Genomic DNA, 13840 nt, shown 5'->3' on the forward strand with positions numbered 1-13840 from the left:
GCCCAAGATTACATTAACACAGAGTTCTGGCATCACGAGGAGTTTAAAATCCTTGTAGTCCGTGCCTTTTACAGTCAGTGTTACCACACAGTAGCCCAAAATGTCCGAAGTGTGGGGCTTAGCAGCCATAGCAATTCTGCTCCGTGTAGGGGTTACCGTTAATGAGTGCCGCCATACCAGGCTAGGGTGGATAAAACTCTCGGTACTCCCACAGTCAATTAAACATTTAGTTAAATTCCCGTTTACCTGTATGTCCATCATGGATTTTGTCAACGGGTGTGGCCTGGATTGATCCACCGTGATCGAAGCCACTGTTGGGCCTTGGGCGGCCGTTGAGTCGGGAAAAGATGGCGGATCCCAAGATGGCGGCCCGCACAGCACGCACGAGGCGGTGACGGAGTTGGAAATCGGATTCCCCCTGCAGACTTTGCTAAAATGCCCCTTTTTCTTACATTTGAAGCATGTAGCGTCCTTCGCTGGGCATCGTTGTCTGGGGTGCTTGGCCTGGCCGCAGAAGTAGCATTTCGGGCCTCGAGACATTGCCGCTGTAGTAGGACTCCTGGGTGAACTTCTGTGTGGGGACTCCGGCGGCGTAGAGCTGGTCTGAGACCTGGATGGGGAAGATGGCTGATTCCAAGATGGCGGCCCCCTCGGCGCGCACGAGGCGGTGAGGGCCGCATGGCCGGAAGAATAAGAGTCAGAGTTTCTCTGGGCCACGTCCAGCGATCGCGCAGTGGCCACTGCCTTTTATAAGTCCAGGACCTCCTTCTCCAGCAGTCTCTGCCGGATATAATTCGATTTGAGGCCCGTGATGAAGGAATCGCGGACCAATTCGTCAGAGTACGCATTGGCCGTCACGGCCTTGCAGTTACAGTCCCAGACCAGATCCTTTAGGCCCTGTAAGAAATCGTCCATTGATTCCTCTGGTCGCTGCCTGCGTGTAGCCAGCAGATGTCTGGCGTACACTTCGTTTACCGGCCTCTGGTATTGGGCCTTCAGGATAGTGATGGCCTCCGTGTAAGAGGTGGCGTCCCGGATGAACGAATAAATCCGATGACTTACGCGAGTAGTCAGTAGACTCAGTTTATCTACCTCGCTAGCGGATGAGGCCCCCGCGAAGAGTTTGAAGCATTTGAGCCAGTGTCCAAATTGATTTGATGCTTCAGCAGAATGTGGATCCAAGTCCAGACGCTCTGGTTTTAGGAGTCGATCCATCCTAGTATTCTTTAGTGATTAAAATTGATGGGCCTTCAATAACCACAAAACTAGAAGTTATAGACTTAAACAAGTTGGCTTTTAATCACTAAGATCAGAGCTAACATCTCAACACGCCGACTGGTTCACAGGAATGAGTCATACAGATCCTGGGATCTTTATGTAAGAGAAGTCAGGGGCGGAGCCAAGAGCCAAGACCTGGAACCTTCCAGGTTAGTCGGGAAAGAGGAAGTGAAACTATACACCGTGGGTGAGGGTAATATACATGAGTGCAAAACGAATACAGAATCAAGACAAACAGATTTCATTACGTTCCAATTCTTTGCTTTCTATCTGCCAACCAGTTCTCTATCCAAGTCAATACCTTGCCCCCAATCCCATGTGCCTTAACTTTACACGCTAATCTCTTATGCGGGACCTTATTGAAAGCCTTCTGAAAGTCCAAATGCACCACATCCACTGGTTCTCCCTTATCTATTTTGCTAGTTACATCCTCAAAAAATTCCAGTAGATTAGTCAAGCACGATTTACCTTTTTTAAATCCATGTTGACTGTCCGATCCTGTCACTGTTTTCCAAGTGCTCTGCTATTACATCTTTTATAATGGACTCTAGCATTTTCCCCACTACCGATGTCAGACTTACCGGTCTGTAATTCCCCGTTTTCTCTCTACCACCTTTTTTGAATAGTGGGGTAACATTAGTTACCCTCCAATCCATGGGTACTGTTCCAGATTCCATCGAATGTCGGAAGATGACCAGCAATGCATCTACTATTTCTAGGGCCACTTCCTTAAGTACCCTAGGATGTAGATTATCAGGCCCTGGGGATTTATCGGTCTTCAATCCCATCAATTTCCCTAACACCATTTCCCTACAAATACTGATTTCTTTCAGTTCCTCCCTTTCATCAGACCCTATGTTCCCCGACATTTCTGGGAGGTTATTTGTGTCCTCCTTTGTGAAGACAGAACCAAAATATGTATTTAATTGGTCTGCCATTTCTTTGTTCCCCATTATAAATTCCCCTGATTCTGACTGCAAGGGACCTACGCTTGACCTCACCAATCTTTTTCTCTTCACATATCTATAAAAGCTTTTACAGTCAGTTTTTATGTTCCCTGCATGCTTACTCTCATATTCTATTTTCCCTTTCTTAATTAATCCCTTTGTCCTCCTTTGTTGAATCCTAAACTGCTCCCAATCCTCTGGATTACTGCTTTTTCTGGCCAATTTATACGTCCTCTCCTTGGATCTTATGCTATCCCTAATTTCCCTCATACTGGAGCATTCGCGATGCTGAGGACATCGTGGATAGCACATTTAGGGAGTTGGTCACACCGCAGGTAAAGGCTGCACAGGCAGGAAGGGAATGGGTGACCACCAGGCAGAGTAGTAGGTGCAGGCAGGTAGTGCAAGGGTCCCCTGTGGCCATCCCCCTCTCAAACAGATATACTGCTTTGGATATTGTTGTGGGAGATGGCTTATTGGGGGAAGACAGCAGCAGCCAACTTCCTGGCACCATGGGTGGTTCTGCTGCACAGGACGGGAGGAAAAAGAGCGGGAGAGCTATAGTGATAGGGGATTCTATTGTAAGGGGAATAGATAGGTGTTTCTGCAGCCGCAAACGAGACTCTAGGATGGTATGTTGCCTCCCTGATGCAAGGGTCAATGATGTCTCGGGGCGGCTGCAGGGCATTCTGGAGGGGGAGGGTGAACAGCCAGTTGTCGTGGTGCATATAGGTACCAACGATATCGGTAAAAAAATGGGATGAGGTCCTAAAAGCTGAATATAGGGAGTTAGGAGGTAAATTAAAAAATAGGACTTCAAAGGTAGTAATCTCAGGATTGCTACCAGTGCCACGTGCTAGTCAGAGTAGAAATAGAAAGATATTTCAGATGAATACGTGGCTAGAGGAATGGTGCAAGGGGGAGGGATTCAAATTCCTGGGACATTGGAACCAGTTCTGGGGGAGGTGGGACCAGTACAAACTGGATGGTTTGCACCTGGGCGGGACCGGAACCGATGTCCAAGGGGGAGTGTTTGCTAGTGCTGTTGGGGAGGGTTTAAACTAAAATGGCAGGGGGTTGGGAACCTGCGCAAGGAGACAGAGGAAAGGCAAGCAAGGATTGAAACAAAAGACAGGAAGGAGAAAAGCAAAAGTGGAAGGCAGAGAAATCAAGGGTGTAAATCAAACAGGGCCACAGTAAATAAGAATTCTAAAAGGACTAACAGTGTTAAAAAATCAAGCCTGAAGGCTTTGTGTCTTAATGCGAGGAGCATTCGTAATAATGGTGTGGAGATGCCGGTGTTGGACTGGGGTGGACAAATGTAAGAAGTCACACAACACCAGGTTATAGTCCAACAGTTTTATTTGAAATCACAAGCTTTCGGAGCGCTGCTCCTTCGTCAGATGAAGTGGAGAGATGCATAAAGACACAGCTTATATAGTCAGAGAACACTGCCAGATGATTACAGGTAATCTTTCTAACTGCCATTTATCACACCTCGGCAGAGAGATAATCACAGCAATCAAAGGTGTGAATGGTGTCCAAACAGGTCAGTCAGGAAAACATTACATCAAAGAACAATGAGGTGGGGTCACAAGGGGTCAAATGTTGCAGATGCTGGGGTCTGTATGAAAAACAAAAAACATTTTTTTTGCTGGAAATCACAGCAGGTCCGGCCATATCTGTGTAGAGAGAACCAGCCAACGACGACTCGAGTCTGGATGACCCTACGTCAGGTAGGGTTACATGTAGCGTGACATGAACCCAAGATCCCGGTTGAGGCCGTCCTCATGAGTGCGGAACTTGGCTATCAGTTTCTGCTCTATGATTTTGCGTTGTCGTGTGTCTCGAAGGCTGCCTTGGAGAATGCTTACCCAAAGATCGGAGGCTGAATGTCCTTGACTGCTGAAGTGTTCCCCGACTGGGAGGGAACACTCCTGCCTGGCGATTGTTGCGCGGTGTCCGTTCATCCGTTGTCGCAGTGTCTGCATGGTCTCACCGATGTACCATGCTCCGGGGCATCCTTTCCTGTAACGTATGAGGTAGACAACGTTGGCCGAGTCACATGAGTATGTACCATGTACCTGGTGGGTGGTGTCCTCACGTGTGATGATGGTATCTGTGTTGATGATCTGGCATGCCTTGCAGAGGTTGCCGTGGCAGGGTTGTGTGGTGTCGTGGTCGCTGTTCTCCTGAAAGCTGGGTAATTTGCTGCGAACGATGGTCTGTTTGAGGTTAGGCGGCTGTTTGAAGGTGAGTAGTGGAGGCGTGGGGATGGCCTTAACGAGGTGTTCGTCGTCATCGATGACATGTTGAAGGCTGCGAAGAACATGGCGTAGTTTCTCCGCTCCGGGGAAGTACTGGACGACGAAGGGTACTCTGTTGGTTGTGTCCCGTGTTTGTCTCCTGAGGAGGTCTATGCGATTTTTTGCTGTGGCCCGTCGGAACTGTCGATCGACGAGTCGAGCGTCATATCCTGTTCTTACGAGGGCGTCTTTCAGTGTCTGTAGGTGTCCATCGCGTTCCTCCTCGTCTGAGCAGATCCTGTATATTCGCAGAGCTTGTCCATAGGGGATGGCTTCTTTAACATGGTTAGGGTGGAAGCTGGAGAAGTGGAGCATCCTGAGGTTGTCCGTGGGCTTGCGGTAGAGTGAAGTGCTGAGGTGTCCGTCTTTGATGGAGATTCGTGTGTCCAAGAATGAAACCGATTCTGAGGAGTAGTCCATGGTGAGTTTGATGGTGGGATGGAACTTGTTGATGTTATCGTGTAGTCTTTTCAGTGATTCTTCGCTGTGGGTCCATAGGAAGAAAATGTCGTCGATGTATCTGGTGTATAGCGTTGGTTGGAGGTCCTGTGCAGTGAAGAAGTCTTGCTCGAACTTGTGCATGAAGATGTTGGCGTATTGGGGTGCGAATTTGGTCTCCATGGCTGTTCCGTGCGTTTGGGTAAAGAACTGTTTGTCGAAGGTGAAGACATTGTGGTCAAGGATGAAGCGGATGAGTTGTAGGATGGCGTCTGGAGATTGGCTGTTGTTGGTGTTGAGTACTGAGGCTGTCGCAGCGATGCCGTCATCGTGGGGGATACTGGTGTAGAGTGCCGAGACGTCCATCGTGGCGAGGAGTGTTCCTGGTTCAACGTGGGTGCTGAGTTTCTGTAAGAAGTCTCTAGTGTCGCGACAGAAGCTGGGGCTTCCCTGTACGATGGGTTTCAGGATGCCCTCGACGTATCCAGAGAGGTTCTCACACAGAGTTCCGTTGCCTGATACGATAGGACGTCCGGGTTCATGTCACGCTACATGTAACCCCACCTGACGTAGGGTCATCCAGACTCGAGTCGTCGTTGGCTGGTTCTCTCTACACAGATACGGCCGGACCTGCTGTGATTTCCAGCAAAAAAATGTTTTTTGTTTTTCATACAGACCCCAGCATCTGCAACATTTGACCCCTTGTGACCCCACCTCATTGTTCTTTGATGTAATGTTTTCCTGACTGACCTGTTTGGACACCATTCACACCTTTGATTGCTGTGATTATCTCTCTGCCGAGGTGTGATAAATGACAGTTAGAAAGATTACCTGTAATCATCTGGCAGTGTTCTCTGACTATATAAGCTGTGTCTTTATGCATCTCTCCACTTCACCTGACGAAGGAGCAGCGCTCCGAAAGCTTGTGATTTCAAATAAAACTGTTGGACTATAACCTGGTGTTGTGTGACTTCTTACATTAATTCGTAATAAGGTGGATGAATTAGCTGCGCAAATAGATGTAAACGGATATGATATAATTGGGATTACGGAGACATGGCTCCAAGACTGGGAATGCAACATCCAGGGATATTCAATATTCAGGAAAGACAGGAAGAAAGGAAAAGGAGGTGGGGTAGCATTGCTGGTTAAAGAGGAGATTAACACAATAGTAAGGAAGGATATTAGCTCTGATGATGTGGAATCTGTATGGGCCGAGCTGAGAAATACCAAGGGGCAGAAAACGTTAGTGGTAGTTGTATACAGACCCCCAAACAGTAATGCTGAGGTTGGTGATGGCATTAAATGGGACATTAGAGACGTGTGCAATAAGTGGGTGACTTTAATCTACATATAGATTGGGCTAACCAAATTAGTAACAATACTGTGGAGGAGGAATTCCTAGAGTGTATACGGGATGGTTTCCTGGACCAATATGTCGAGGAACCAACTAGAGACCAGGTCATCTTAGACTGGGTATTATGTAATGAGAAAGGATTCATTAGCAATCTTGTTGTGTGAGGCCCCTTGGGGAGGAGCGATCATAATATGATAGAATTCTTCATTAAGATGGAGAGTGAAGTAGTTGACTCAGAGACTAGGGTCCTGACTTTAAATAAAGGAAACTACGATGGTATGAGGTGCGAGTTGGTTAGGATGGATTGGGGAATGTTACTTAAAGGGTTGACGGTGGATAGGCAATGGCAAACATTTAAAGATCGCATGGATGAACTATAGAATTTGTTCATAGAACATAAGAAATAGGAGCAGGAGTAGGCCAATCGGCCCCTCGAGCCTGCTCCACCATTCAATAAGATCATGGCTGATCTGATCCTAACCTCAAATCTACTATCACTCTCCATCCCACCCGAACCCATGTGATCTCCCGGGAGAGGCGAAAAACTAGATAAAAAACCCAATGGCCAATTTGGGAGAAAAAATCTGGGAAATTCCTCTCCGACCCATCTAGGCGATCGAAACTCATCCAGGAGATCACTCTGTCCCTGTATTTCCTACAGTACTTACCTTCTGTAAAAGGTGATCTCCACCCCAGCCAGGAACAGGCCCAATTTACTCTTGAAGGACACCTAGCTGGCAGCCTGTTCGATGTCTCCACTAATCCCTGTGAATAGAACCATCTCCTGAAATCTAACACAGAATTAGAACACAAGAAGTAGGAGCAGAACCAGGCTACACGGCCCCTGGGCCCGCTCCGCTACCCACAGGGCCATGACTGTTCCGAACCTAGACTCATGTCCAATTTCCTGCCCGCTCCCCGTAACTCCTAATTCCCTTTACTTCTAGGAAACTGTCTATTTCTGTTTTAAATTTATTTAATGATGTAGCTTCCACAGCTTTCTGGGGCAGCAAATTCCACAAACCTACCACCCTCTGAGTGAAGAAGTTTCTCCTCATCTCAGATTTGAAAGAGCAGCCCCTTATTCTAAGATTATGCCCCCTAGTTCTAGTTTCACCCATCATTGGGAACATCCTCACCGCATCCACCCAATCAAGCCCCTTCACAATCTTATATGTTTCAATAAGATCGCCTCTCATTCTTCTGAACTCCAATGAGTAGAGTCCCAATCTACTCAATCTCTCCTCATATGTCCACCCCATCATCCCTGGGATTAACCGAGTGAACCTTCTTTGTACTGACTCGAGAGCAAGTATGTCTTTTCTTAAGTATGGACACCAAAACTGTATGCAGTATTCCAGGTGCGGTCTCACCAATACCTTGTACAACTGCAGCAATACCTCCCTGTTTTTATATTCTATCCCCCTAGCAATAAAAGCCAACATTCCATTGGCCTTCTTGATCACTTGCTGCACCTGCATACTAACTTTTTGAGTTTCGTGCACCAGGACCCCCAGATCCCTTTGTACTATAGTACTTTCCAGTTTCTTGCCATTAAGATAATAACTTGCTCTATGATTTTTCCTGCCAAAGTGCATAACCTCACACTTTCCAGTATTGTATTCCATCGGCCAAATCTCTGCCCACTTACTTAGCCTGTCTATGTCCCTTTGCAGTTTTTTATGTCCTCCTCACTCACTATTTTCCCTCCCATCTTTGTATCATCTGCAAACTTTGATATGTTACACTCGGTCCCCTCCTCCAAATCGTTAATATAGATTGTAAAGAGTTGGGGACCCAGCACTGACCCCTGCGGAACACCACTAGTCACTGATTGCCAGTCTGAGAATGAACCATTTATCCCAACTCTCTGCTTTCTGTTAGATAGCCAATCCTCCACCCATGCCAGAATATTACCCCCAATCCTGTGATTTTTTTATCTTGAGCAATAATCTTTTGTGTGGCACCTTGTCAAATGCCTTTTGGAAGTCTAAATACACTACGTCCACTGGTTCCCCTTTATCCACCCTGTATGTTACTTCCTCAAAGAACTCAAGCAAATTTGTCAAACATGACTTCCCCTTCATAAAACCATGCTGACTTTGTCCTATTAAATTATGTTGATCCAAATATCCCGTTACTGTCTCCTTAATAATGGACTCTAAAATTTTACTAACCACAGATGTTAGGCTAACCGGTCTATAGTTTCCAGCCTTCTGCCTACTACCCTTTTTAAATAAGGGTGTTACATTAGCAGTTTTCCAATCTGCCGGGACCTTTGCTGAGTCCAGGGAGTTTTGGAAAATTATTACCAATGCATCCACAATCCCTACCGCCACTTCCCTCAAGACCCTAGGATGTAAGCCATCAGGTCCAGGGGATTTATCCGCCTTGAGTCCCATTATTTTACCAAGTACCACTTCCTTAGTGATTTTGATCGTGTTTAGCTCCTCCCCCCCTTTAGCCCCCTGTTTGTCCAGTGTTGGGATATTCTTAGTGTCTTCTACTGTAAAGACTGATACAAAATATTTGTTCAGCGTTTTTGCCATCTCCATGTTTCCCACCATTAATTTCCCGGTCTCATCCTCTAAGGGACCAACATTTACTTTAGCCACCCTTTTTCTTTTTATATAACTATAGAAACTTTTGCTATCTGTTTTTATATTTTTTGCTAATTTACTTTCATAATCTATCTTCCCTTTCTTAATCAAGCTTTTAGTTATTTTTTGCTGTCTTTTAAAGACTTCCCAATCTTCTATCCTCCCACTAGATTTGGCTACCTTATATGCCCTTGTTTTTAGTCGAATACTATCCTTAATTTCTTTACTTAGCCACGGATGGCTATCTTTTCTTTTACACCCTTTTTTTCCTCAGTGGAATATATTTTTTTTGGAAGTTGTAAAATAACTCCTTAAATGTACACCACTGATCATGTACCGTCTTACCCTTTAATCTATTTTCCCAGTCCACTCTAATCAATTCCGCTCTCATACCTTCATAGTCTCCTTTATTCAAGCTCAGCATGCTTGTTTGAGATCCAACTTTCTCACCCTCTAATTGAATATGGAATTCAACCATGTTATGGTCACTCATTCCAAGGGGATCCTTTACTAGGACATTTTTAATTAATCCTGTCTCATTACACAGGACCAAATCTAAGGTTGCTTGCCCCCTGGTCGGTTCAGTTACATACTGCTCAAGAAACCCATCCCTAATACACTCAATGAACTCATCCTCAAGGCTGCCCTGCCCAATTTGATTTGTCCAGTTAATATGATAGTTAAAATCCCCCATAATTATAGCTATTCCCTTATTACAAGCCTCAACTATTTCCTGATTAATACTCCGTCCAACAGAGTTGCAACTGTTCGGAGGCCTATAGACTACGCCCACTAGTGTTTTTTTCCCCTTATTATTCCTTATCTCCACCCAAACTGTTTCACTATCCTGATCCTTTGACCCAATATCATTTCTCTGTATTGCAGTGATCCCTGTTTGGCATAAAAATAAAACAAAAAAGGTGACTCAACCGTAAGTTTCAATGAGATCCCCTCTCATTCTTCTAAACTCTAGCGAATATAAGCCTAATCGCCCCAATCTCTCCTCATACGTCATTCCTGCCATCCCGGGTATCAGTCTGGTGAATCTTCGCTGCACTCCCTCCATGGCAAGAACATCCTTCCTCAGATAAGGTGACCAAAACTGCACACAATACTCAAGGTGTGGTCTCACCAAGGCCCTGTACAACTGCAGCAAGACATCCTTGCTCCTGTACTCGAATCCTCTCGCTATGAGGGCCAACATACCATTTGTCTTCTTAACCGCCTGCTGCGCCTGCATGCTTACCTTCAGTGACTGGTGCACAAGGACACCCAGGTCTCGTTGCACTTCCCCTTTTCCCAATCTATTGCCGTTCAGATAATAATCTGTCTTCCTGTTTTTGCCACCGAAGTGGATAACCTCGCATTTATCCACATTATACTGCATTTGCCATGCATCTGACCAATCACCCAACCTGTCCAAATCATACTGGAGTTTCTCTGCATCCTCCTCACAGCACACATGCCCACCCAGCTTTGTGTCATCTGCAAACTTGGAGATATTGCATCTAGTTCCCTCGTCTAGATCATTTATATATATTGTGAATAGCTGGGGTCCTAGCACCGATCCCTGCGGTACCCCACTAGACACTGCCTGCCACTCGGAAAATGACCCGTTTATTCCAACTCTTTGCTTCCTGTCTGCCAACCAGTTCTCTATCCAAGTCAATACCTTACCCCCAATCCCATGTGCTTTAACTTTGCATGCCAATCTCTTATGCGGGACCTTATCGAAAGCCTTCTGAAAGTCCAAATACACCACATCCACTGGTTCTCCCTTATCTATTCAACCAGTTATATCCTCAAAAAATTCCAGTCGATTAGTCAAGATTTACCTTTTGTAAATCCATGTTGACTTTGTCCGATCCTGTCACTGTTTTCCAAGTGCTCTGCTATTACATCTTTTAAAATGGGCTCTAGCATTTTCCCCACTACCGATGTCAGGCTTTCCCCGTTTTCTCTCCAGCACCTTTTTTAAATAGTGGGGTTACATTAGCTACCCTCCAATCAATGGGAACTGTGCCCGAGTCTATAGAATGTTGGAAGATGACCAGCAATGCATCTACTATTTCTAGGGCCACTTCCTTAAGTACCCTAGGATGTAGATTACACGCGACGATGTCATTACCCCCTCTGCACTTGTCGCAAGGGCGCTTTTATTGGCTCCAAGTGGAAAATGGGGCTCCTGAGCCGCTGAGAAACAAATCCACCAGCTGTGCGAGACTTGCCCGCACACGATCCCACAAACAGCAATGGGACAAATGACCAGATAATCTGTGGTTTCTTTAGTGATGTTGATTGAGGGATAAATATTTTGGCCAGGACACCGGTGGAGAACTCTCCTGCTCTTATTTGAAATAGTGCCGCGGGATCTTTTACATAGTTACATAGGATATACGGCACAGAAACAGGCCATTCGGCCCAACCAGTCCATGCCGGCGTTTATGCTCCACTCGAACCTCCCCCCGTCTTTTCTCATCTAACTCTATCAGCGTAGCCCTCTATTCCCTTCTCCCTCATATGCTTATCCAGCCTCCCCTTAAATGCATCCATACTATTCGCTTCAACCACTCCCTGTGGTAGCGAGTTCCACATTCTCACCACTCTCTGGGTAAAGAAGTTTCTTCTGAATTCCCTATTGGATTTCTTGGTGACTATCTTATATTGATGGCCTCTAGTTATGCTCTTCCCCACAAGTGGAAACACTCTCTCTGTATCCACTCTATCAAAACCTTTCATAATTTTAAAGACCTCTATTAGGTCACCAGAGAGGGCAGACGGACTGCTCCTCCTGTTGTTCCTTCTCTCCCTGCCTGTGGAAAAGCTCATGGTCTCTCCTTGGCACCTCCCACTGCTGAAATGGGTTATTCTTTGCGGTAGGCGGTGGGGGGGGGGAGGGGGGAATCCCAGGCAGACAGTGCTACAACCCGTGGCACAGTGCGTTGGAGCTTCTGTAGCATAAAGCCACTGATCTGGAGGCAATCCCCAAACCCTCTCAACTAAACATAGAAACATAGGAGCAGGAGTAGGCCATTCGGCCCTTCGAGCCTGCTCCGCCATTCAATATGATCATGGCTGATCCTCTATCTCAATACCATATTCCCGCTCGCTCCCCATACCCCTTGATGCCTTTTGTGTCTAGAAATCTATCTATCTCCTTCTTAAATATATTCAGTGACTTGGCCTCCACCGCCTTCTGTGGTAGAGAATTCCACAGGTTCACCACCCTCTGAGTGAAGACATTTCTCCTCATCTCAGTCCTAAATGTCCTACCCCGTATCCTGAGACTGTGACCCCTCGTTCTAGACCCCCCAGCTCATTTCCCCTCCCTCTTCCCTCCTGCTTCCCACCTCACCACCCACCCCGCACCCCCTGCACCCACTCCCACCTAAAACTGATTGACACATATTGCACACCTCAGTCAATATTTTAGCATTCAATCTTGCAGGCAGGCGCCCAATTAGTCCTGCTGTACACCCACAATGTTGCAAGTGGCATAAGGCAAGGTACTAATGACAAAACATCATAAACCACCGAATTGTGACACAGTACCACAGAGGCCATTATGTCCCAAGCCCTCCCAGTCATGGTTTGCAGCCCCTTAAACAATTCCCCCCACCCCACTAAAAAAATAACAGGATTCCAATTAAAAAGCGTTGCTCGCGACAAGCATTAGAACACTTGCATTGAGCTCCCAATGGAGAGGAATTTTCTGCAGTTTGAAAGAAGAAATGGATGGGGCGGACCCTGCTAATTTTAGCAGCCCACTTAAAATCAGAGGAAGGCTTTATAAAAGTATAATGAGTTGATTGGAATATCCCCGTGTTCGATGACTGAGTGGCTGTGTGGATGTTGCATTGCATGCAAAATGCCTGCCTGCCTGCTTTCAGGCAATCTAATTGAATAAATTCATTCAAATGAACGCTTCTCTCGAACCTTGGGTCAGACATCGGCAGAGCCAGGGTTGTTACTGAAGAGGAGAAGGTCCTGCTGGAGACCATATTCAACAACAACAGCTACTTGTATTTATATAGCGTCTTTAACATAGTAAACTGTCCCAAGGCACTGCACAGGAGTATTTTAAGGCAACAAATTTGACACCGAGCCACATAAAGATAAATTAGGGCAGGTGACCAAAACCTTGGTCAAAGAGGTAGGTTTTAAGGAGCGTCTTAAAGGAGGAAAGAGAGGTAGCGAGGCGGAGAGGTTTAGGCAGGGAATTCCAGAGCTTAGGGCCCAGGCAGCTGAAGGCACGGCCACCAAAGGTTGAGCGATTATAATCAGGGATGCTCAAGAGGACAGAATTAGAGGAGCGCAGATAGCTCGGAGGGTTGTGGGGCTGAAGGAGATTACAGAAATAGGAAGGGGCGAGGCCATGGAGGGATTTGAAAACAAGGGTGAGAATTTTGAAATCGAGGTGCTGTTTAACCGGGAGCCAATGTAGGTCAGCGAGCACAGTGGTGATGGGCGAACGGGACTTGGTGCGAGCTAGGACACGGGCAGCCGAGTTTGGGATCACCTCAAGTTTACGTGGGGTAGAATGTGGGAGGCCAGCCAGGAGTGCGTAGGAATAGTCAAGTCTAGAGGTTTCATTCACCTATTTGACTGTTGAGACCCCAAAGGTCATTGAGTTTTTTAAGACTAAAAATCGATTAATTGTGCAATATAACAGTGCTTAAAGTTGCATCAGAATGCACCAATTTCAGTGTAAAAATGTTTAATTTCCCAAAGGAGCCCTGGGACCTGACCCCCCCAAAAAAAATACACCACCAATTTTGTGCCTTCACCATCTGGATCTCCCCTTCAGTCTTTCATGTCATTATGCCTCCAATCCAAGTGAAGGATTGTTACCTACAGCTTAAGATACACCGTCCGTGTAAGCACTTGCTTCCACACATCACAGGCTAGTCATCA

This window comes from Somniosus microcephalus, chromosome 33, assembly GCF_052327205.1.
Source record: "Somniosus microcephalus isolate GS21.2 chromosome 33, FLI_Smic_1.0, whole genome shotgun sequence".
Taxonomy (NCBI): Eukaryota; Metazoa; Chordata; class Chondrichthyes; order Squaliformes; family Somniosidae; genus Somniosus; species Somniosus microcephalus.